We start from the raw sequence: 10,011 nt of genomic DNA on the forward strand, positions 1-10,011 counted from the left end.
GCTGCTATTGATAGGGTTACAGTGCCTTTTTGTACTGGTATTTGATTATACCCTTGTAGCTTAATTTTGATGTAAATAGTTTAGTGTCATATGTATTAATGTAAAATTGAGCAATTGTACAGTAAATTGTAATAATATTATCTTGTGGATTTTTATGTTTGTAAATTAAATTTGTGAATGTACATTAAAAATTTTGAATGCAATATGTATGAATTATTTTGAAATCTTGAGATGACAATTTTGATTTGAATTGTGAATTTTGAATTGAATTGTTGTTGAGGATGTTGGTTTGAAAAATTTGGAGGTTGGATTGTGATTGAAACTTATTTGGAAGTGCTTTTTTACAGGTTTAAAATTTTTGGTTTTTCTCGATTACAGCCGGCACTCTGCCGAAATTTTTACAAAATTTGTGAAAAATAGAAATTGTCAAACATTTTACTTAGTTTTTAAACTTCAGTTAAAAGTTTTTAATTCCTACCAAAAATGCTCACGACCTTTAAAAAGGAATAAAATTGTTTCAAAATCTCTTATAGTATATTTAATGGGTTATCGGTAGGCGAAGTTTGGTAATTCATTAAGTATACTGCGGAATCATGTTATGCCTTACAGAGGGGTAAGGTGTGACAACTATCATGTTGTGGCCTAGTGGATTAGTGTCCAGAATGTCTTGGTCACTCTCCTCTACTTGTATCCCCCTTTCTACGGGTAGCTTTATGCAGATATAAGAGTGGATAGATCCTGGATCCACCAATGCATGCACAGGTAAGTTGTAGAGGAAGAACATGCCCCTGATGATATTTGGAGCGTCCCGCTCTTCTTAAGCTCTCATAGCATATGCTCTGGCAGGTGTCCTTGCCTCTAGCCTCTCAATAGACTCTAATGCTGGCCTCTGTGATGTGCCAGCTGCCTCAGATTTATCGAACCTTTTACCCCTTTGAGGTGAGGGGCAGGCCTATCTGCTTGTGCTAGGGCAGCAGTAGTAGTCTGAAGGAGCGGAAGCATGAAAATTAGTAGTTTAGAACGTTAAATTCAAAAATTTTCTTCTAGGGTCTCATGCATTATGCAAGATTCATTATTTACCTAATTGATTTCAATGTTAAACAGCATATTAAAACACTTTAATATGTTTTTGGATCTACATTTGCCATTTAAGATTTTACAATTAACAGATTAATTCATTAGAACCCTAGATTAAATCAAGAACATGTGCACTAACCTTTTGATGCACTGTAGTTGTGTTTGGTACCTTTGGGATGTACCTAGGACACCAGATGTTATCCCTCTAGCTTGTCCACACCAAGATCACCAATGGCAGCCCCTTGAACAACTTCTCAAGCCTTTCCAATCAATTAGAAATTGAGGTTTTGCCTTTTAGAGAGGTTGCAGATGTATATTGGACACTAAAAACGATTTTTAGCAATTTTAATTCAAGAGAATGTTGGTAATTCTCTTTCAATTGATGAGAGATGAAGAAGAAGAGAGGAAGAGAGATGAGAGGTGGCGGCAGCTTTGTGATAAAAATCAGAATACTTATTTTGTTCTTTCATCCTTTCCCTTATATAGCTAGGTCACCACTTAAAACCCTTGCCACATGTCATTTTCTGATTGCATCATATTTTAATTTGACCAAAGCATATTAATCAATTAAACTCTTTAATTAATCAATTAAATCACATTTAACTTGGTGATTTCTTGTGTATGTGTGTGACTCACCAAGCTTATCACTAATTGGCAATGAGATATGATATTAACTCTTAATATCATCAGAACTCTTTCTTACTATAAATGATTTCTCTAAATCATTTTAAACCCCTCATAGACAATGGCTAACACCTAGCATATCATGCCATAGCCACCCAATTAGTAATAAGGTTTAACTTAAATGAACCTATAATCATATGTTACCATACACTAGAATCTCTCTGTTATAAAATCCCAATTCAAGCTAGAGTCATGGTTTATGTCAAACTCCATTTGCTATGAATATTATGTTATCTTTTAATTCCAGTTCTTGATTAAAAAGATTTTCTCATCAGAAACTATGTTCTGATTAAATCTATTTATCCTGGCCAGGAACTTAAAACATTAAGAACAATTAAATGAACATAGGCTTTTATCCCTATTTACTTAGGATAACAGATTCCATCTTGATCAACACCTACCTCCATATATAACTAGTAGGAGCCAACACATGCCCATATACCCATACACAGTACAAATATGAAGCAGTATCAAACTCAAACCACCTATATATAAGATAACTATGCTATCTCAGGTCTAAAGATTATATGCACTGATATAATTCATGACAATGTATTGACAAGAGTAAACTCTATGTGCTTGTCATAAATGTCACTGGTTCGGCCTACTTATCATGCATAAGTGCCTATCATGTTTGTTATATGGCATGAGACTCACCATTCCATCTTATTTATATCTCATATAAATACATTGGGAACAAACATGATTACAATCTTTCTGGATAAGTCATGTCCTTATTGTGAAGTATCCTCGATTATGAACCAATTTATGATACTTTGTGCTAGAAATATTGTCACTCATATTCTTGACAACTTAAGAATAGAATTTCTAACAAAATATCAATGGACCTTTTCTATTACACATAAATATATTATGTAAACAAAAAAGTGAAAATGCCTTTTATTAATAAAACATGTACAAGATACATACTAAATGATATGCTCTAGGTTATACTACTAACAATCTCCCACTAGCACTAGAGTAATTCATTACAATATCTTAGACCCATCTTCTCAAGATATTGGTCTAGCTGAGTTTGTAACATAGGCTTAGTGAATAGATCAGCTGGATTTTTAGCTGATGCTATTTTCTGCATGGCTACATCGCCTCGCCTAACTATCTCTCTGATAATGTGGTAGCTCCTTTCTATGTGTTTGGATTTTTGGTAAGACCGGGGTTCCTTAGCCTGTATAACTGCTCCATTGTTGTCATAGTGAAGTGGAACTGCTGACTCAATGGAAGGACTATTGCAAGTTCTGTTACGAACTTCTTTATCCAAACAGCTTCCTTTGCAGCATCTGATGCAGTAATATACTCAGCCTCTATAGTGGAATCAGCAGTCATACTCTGTTTGGAACTCTTCCAACTGACTACACCTCCATTACAAATGAACACATATCTAGAGATAGACTTTCTATCATCGATATCTGATTGGAAATCAGAATCAGTATAACCATCCAATTGCAAGTCACCACCTCCATATATCAAGAATAAATTCTTAGTTCTTCTCAAGTACTTAAGGATATTCTTAACAGCTATCCAGTGTTCCAAACTTGGATTGGATTGATACCTATTAGTCAAACTAACAGCATATGCGATATCCGACCTAGTACACAACATTGCATACATCAAACTTCCAATAGCCGAAGCACATGGAATCTTGGCCATTTTATCTCTATCTTCAGGTGTCTTTGGAGACATCTCTTTAGAAAGGTGGATACCATGTCTCACTAGTAACAATCCTCTTATGGAATCAAGCATGTTAAACCTCTTTAACACCTTTTCCAAGTATACGTTAGAAGTATGCCCTAGAGCATATCATTTAGTATGTATCTTGTACATAATTTTATTAATAAAAGGCATTTCCACTTTTCCGTTTACATAATATATTTATGTGTAATAGAAAAGGTCCATTGATATTTTGTTAGAAATATTATTCTTAAGTTGTTAAGAATATGAGTGACAATATTTCTAGCACAAAGTATCATAAATAGGTTCACAATCGAGGATACTTCATAATAAGGACACGACTTATCCAGAAAGATTGTATTCATGTTTGTTCCCAAGTTATTTATATGAGATATAAATAAGATGGAATGGTGAGTCTCATGCCATATAACAAACATGATAGGCACTTATAAATGATAAGTAGGCCGAACCAGTGACACTTATGACAAGCACATGGAGTTTACTCTTGTCAATGTTTTGTCATAAATCATATCAGTGCATATAATCTTTAGACCTGAGATAGCACATTTATCTTGTATATAGGTAGTTTGAGTTTGATACTGCTTTCATACTTGTACTATGTATGGGTATATGGGCATGTGTTGGCTCCTGCTAGTTATATATGGAGGTAGGTGTTGGTCAAGATGGAATCTGCTCTCTAAGTAAATAGAGATAAAATCCTATGTTCATTTAATTGTTCTTGATGTTTCAAGTTCCTGGCCAGACAGATAGATTTATTCGTAAAAGAGTTTCGATGAGAAAATCTTTTAATCAAGAACTGGAATTAAAAGAGAACATAATATTCATAGCAAATGGAGTTTGACATAAACCATGACTCAACTTGAGTTGGGATTTTGTAAATGTAGAGATTCTAGTGCATGGTAACATATGATTATAGGTTCATTTAAGGTAAATCTTATTACTAATTGGGTGGCCATGGCATGCTATGCTAGGTGTTAACCATGGTCTATGAGGTTCATAAAATGATTTAGAGAAATCATTTATGGTAAGAAATAGTTCTGATGATATTAAGAGTTGATATCATGTCTCATTGCCAATTAGTGATGAGCCTAGTAAGTCACACACATACACAAGTTATCACCTATTTAAATATGATTTAATTAATTAATTAAAGAGTTTAATTGATTAATTAAATAGGTTTGGTCTGCAATTAAATTGCAAAGTCCCTAGCATGACTTGAAACCAAATCTAGATTATTGGATGTGTAGTATAAATTAAATTTATATTTAAAGTGTTTAAATATGAATTTAATTGATGAGAAATTAATTAATAGAGATTAATTAATTAATTTATATTTGATATAAATTAATTAGAAGAAGAAAATAATTATTTTGGGTTAAGAACTCAAAATTAAGACACGAGGGCATTTTGGTCATTTCATTACAGGACACGTGGCACCATGAGATGGTGACACATGGGATTACACATAAGCTTGCCAAATGTTTTTTAATCATGTAAGATGATTAAAATCAAGAATAAATATAGGTTTGACACTTGGCACAATGTGATTGGGTCACTTAAACCTAGAGCTAATCAAAATGTGACATGTGGCTAGTGTTTAATGTGTTAACCTAGCTATTTAAGTGTGGTTATGAAAAGAAAAAAAAAATAACCAGCAGCCTCTCCTCTCAATTCTCACGCCACTTTGAGGCTCTCCAGCCATTCTTCTTCATCTCTCATCAATTCAAAGAGATTAGCCATAAATCTCTTGAATTAAGAACACTAGAAATTGTTTCTAGTGTCCTGTTTACATCTTTAATCTCTTAAAAGGCAGAACTTGATTTTATAATTAATAGAAAAAGCTTTAGAAGCTATTCAAGGGCTGCCATAGGTGTTCTTGGTGTGGACAAGCTAGAGGGACAACATCCGTGTCCTCAAGACGATCTCAAAGGCGCACACGCCGCAAAGGCATCAAGAGGTTAGTGTAATCGTTCTTGATTTAATCTAGGGTTCTAAAATTAATCTGATTAATTTTAAAATCTTAAATGGCAAATATAGATCCAAAAACATATTAAAAGAGTTTTAATATGTTGTTTATCATTGAAATCAAATAGATAAAAATAAATCTTGCATGATGCATGTGACCCTAGGTGAAAATTTTTGAATTCAATGGTATAAACTTGTGTTTTTCACGCCTGCCTTCAATTGGTATCAGAGCCACTATATTTGCCATTTAGATTGTTGATTATATGATTTAATTGTGTGATTTGATCATGAGATGATTAATTCATTGCTGGTTGGATCAAGAGGTGTGGCGGCACACATGGTGAAGCCACCATTGGTGGCGGCAACAATGGTTCCATGGGTGGTTCAAGGTTTAGCTTTTAATTCTGCAATTGTTGTATGATCTAAGGCCTATTCTTTGACTAATTAAAGTGTTTAATTAGTAGTTTTAATCACACAATTAAATTATGATTCAAATCAGAATTTTAAAAATTGTTTGAATGTGATTCAAATATGAATTTTAAAAGTTGTTTGAATGTGATTCAAATCTGAATTTTTAAAGTTGTTTGAATCATATTTAAATCTAATTTTTAAAAATTGATTCAATAAAATTCAGATCTGATTTTTTAAAAAATATTTGAATGTGATTCAAATCTGATTTTTAAAAAAATGTTTGAATGTGATTCAAATCTGAATTTTTGAAGTTGTTTGAATGTGATTCAAATATGAATTTTTGAAGTTGTTTGAATGTGATTCAAATCTGAATTTTTAAATTTGTTTGAATGAGATTCAAATCTGAATTTTTAAATTTATTTGAATCATATTTAAATCTGGATTTTTAAGTTGAATATGAGATATTCAATTTAATTTAAGTATGTATGTTTTATTTAATTGTTAAATAGTGATATGCATGATGGATGATCATGGACTATAAAAGACCAATGTGATTGGATTTATTTCTTTTATGTTTCTTTGGGATTGTAAATTAATTAATTTATTTTAATTTATTTTGGGCATGTATTATTAAGTTTGTAATATTTTTGGGTTGTAATTTCATTTATTTAAGTTCTTGTAAATTCGCCTTGGTATGCCAAGGATTACTATGTAATATTGGATTGCAAGAAGTTGAAGGAGGTCAAGAGCATTGGTGGGACCAGTGGGAGGAATTCAATATCAAGTGTTGATTATGTACTCCTTTAGCAACTCTTGTAAAATGAATGAATGAAATGCACCTAGGAATGCCCTGATTCAATTCTTGGTGGCTCGATTGAATCCCTTAGAAAGTCCATGATCATACCATATTTACTGCTTATCCATGAATGCATGAGATGTATGGGAATGTATGCAATTATATGATATATGCATGCTAAATGGATAATGTGCAAAGTGAGACCTTAATAGTAAATAGAATGACCATAAAATCTTCCAAACAAATGATTAAGTTGGAAATGCTATAATTAAAGTAATTATAACATAGGCCCTCCATTGGGGCAATTATTTTAAGAAATTTTAAATAGTTGCATAATATGCAATTTATTTAAGAGATTTTCTTAAGAATAATTGTTAAGCATGAGATGTTGTAAATATGTAAATGGTTTAGTGGCCAATATTGGATGTACCTGAGGACATTAAAATTATTTGCATAATTACTGGCTCAATGGGATCAACTTAACTAATGCAAGATAAGTCAATAATGGATGTACCTGAGATTTTGAGCATTAGGGGCTAGGTAAAGGATTGAACCTCACATGAGATGTGATGGGCAAGGAGTTGCTCACTTGTAGTTTATTGTAATTCCAATAATGGATGTACCTGAGGATGATCAATAGAATTATAAGAATTCAATCACCCACTAGAAATCCATCCAACTAGGATTTCCGTTTTCTACTTTGGAAGTGTAGGATTCGCTAAGTTAGTGGGAGGACCAATTTGATTAAAAGACCATAATCATTTTGGTTAATTACATGATACATTTACTAATTAATCTGGTTATTTTCTGCAGTTAATTTTCTGATAAAAATGAGCACAAAACAACCACCACCATCCAATATTCTTGCAAGCATACTTGATCACAACAGGTTGACAGGACCTAATATGTCTGATTGGCTAAGAAATTTGAAACTTGTCCTGAACCTTGAACATATAGGATATGTTCTAGATTCAAATGTTCCTGGTCCCTTACCTCCAGAGGCCACACAAGAGGAACATGAAACTTTGGACAAGTGGAAGGAGCATGATATGAGAGCTAAGTGTTACATGCTTGCTTCCATGAGTAATGAGTTACAGAAGCAACATGAGAACATGCAGAGTGCGAGTGAGATCCTCCTTCACCTACAAGAGTTGTATGGTGAGCACAGCAGGAATGCTAGGTATGAGATATCTAGACAGCTATTCCGTATGAGGATGTTTGAGGGACAGAATGTTGGGGATCATGTCCACAAGATGATTCGGCTGATTGAGCAGTTGGAACATCTTGACTTCAACATGGATTTCCAACTACAAACGGATTTGATCCTTCAGTCCCTTCCTGAATCTTTTGGGAATTTTGTGACAAATTTCCATATGACTAAATAGGAATGCACCTTAGCTGGTTTACTCAACATGCTGGTTATTGCCCAAAAGAATATGCCAGGCAATAAAGGAAAAGAGGTAGCTTTGGTTGCATCTTCTTCTGCTGGAGAGTCCAACAAGAAGAAGGGCAATAAGAAAAAGAAACTTCAGATTCCTGGTCCTTCCAAGAAAATAGCTAAACATAAAGGGAAGACCAAAGCTGACAAAGGCAAAGGAAAGTGTTTCCACTGCCAATAGGAAAGTGTTTCCATTGCCAGTAAGAAAGTGTTTCCACTGGCTAGAGTATAGCTATCTAAAAGAATGCAATGCCATGGTGAAAACCAACTCAAGTTCAAAATATATTTGGCACTTAAGGTTATGTCATGTTGCAGAAGATAGGATTGCAAAACTGGAGAAAATAGGGATTCTATCCTCATTGGGCTCTGAGCCTACTCCAACTTGTGAATCTTGCCTTCAGGGCAAAATGACTAGATCACCCTTTGTTGGACAGGGGCTAAGAGCTGAAAATATTTTAGAGCTAATACATAGTGATGTGTGTGGTCCATTTAAAGAAATGGCTAGAGGGGGTTTTCATTATTTTATTACCTTTACTGATGATAAATCAAGGTTTGGGTATTTGTATTTGATGAAATACAAACATGAATCTTTTGAAAAGTTCAAAGAATTTAAATCTGAAGTAGAAAATCAAACAAGAAAGAATATTAAAGCTCTTCGATCAGATCGTGGAGGTGAATATTTGAGTACTGAATTTGATGAATACTTGAGAGAGCATGGCATTGTTTCTCAGCTGACTCCTCCAGGAATGCCACAGCTGAATGGTATATCTGAAAGGAGAAATCGTACCCTATTGGATATGGTACGTAGTATGATGAGCTATACTGATATGCCAATCTCCTTTTGGGGATTTGCATTAGAATCAGCTTTGTATATTCTGAATAGGATTCCATCAAAATCAGTTTCTTCCACACCTTATGAGATATGGCATGGAAGAAAACCAAGTCTTAAGCATGTTAAGATTTGGGGTTGTCCAGCTTATATCAAAAAGATGAACACTGATAAATTGGAGACCAGATCAGAAAAAGGTCGATTTGTTGGATATCCAAAAGATAGTTTTGGATATTATTTTTATTTGCCTACTTCACAAAAGTTGTCATAAGTAGAGATGCCACATTTCTTGAACAACAATTTGTCCAAGAAGGAGGCAAAGGAAGGCAAATAGAGTTAGAATTGGAGAATTCTGACCAACCAACAGATCAGATGGATATAGATCCATCTAGTCAACCTATACCCGTTGATGAAACATCTACACAAGTTCCACGTAGAACAACCAGGGTATCTCACCCACCAGTGAGATATGGTTTTCTTCATGAAGAAGAACAAGAGTTGTCTACTCATGAAGAAGTAGATCATGGAGATGATCCACTTACCTCTGAAGAAGCTATATCAGATATAGACTCTTCAAAATGGATTGATGCTATGAAATCCGAGATTGATTCCATGTATAAGAATCAAGTTTGGGATCTTGTTGACCCACCTGAAGGTATTATACCTATAGGGAACAAATGGGTTTTCAAGAAGAAAATTGGTTCTGATGGAAAGGTAGAGACCTATAAAGTAAGGCTAGTAGCGAAAGGGTTTCACCAAAGGCAAGGAATTGACTATGAGGAGACTTTCTCGCCTGTTGCCATGCTTAAATCAATTAGGATTTTATTAGCAATAGCTGCGTACTATGATTATGAGATTTGGCAGATGGATGTCAAAACAGCTTTTCTCAATGGATACATTGAAGAAAACATTTTCATGGAACAACCTAAGGGATTTGAATCCCAAGATGGTTCCAAGGTATGCAAGCTAAAGCGATCCATTTATGGGTTGAAACAAGCTTCGAGGAGTTGGAACATCCGTTTTGGTGAAGCCATTAAATCCTTTGGTTTTATCAAAAATGAGGATGAGCCATGTGTATATAAGAAGGTTAGTGACAGTGCT

The sequence above is a fragment of the Hevea brasiliensis genome, chromosome 11, assembly GCF_030052815.1.
Source record: "Hevea brasiliensis isolate MT/VB/25A 57/8 chromosome 11, ASM3005281v1, whole genome shotgun sequence".
Classification (NCBI taxonomy): Eukaryota; Viridiplantae; Streptophyta; class Magnoliopsida; order Malpighiales; family Euphorbiaceae; genus Hevea; species Hevea brasiliensis.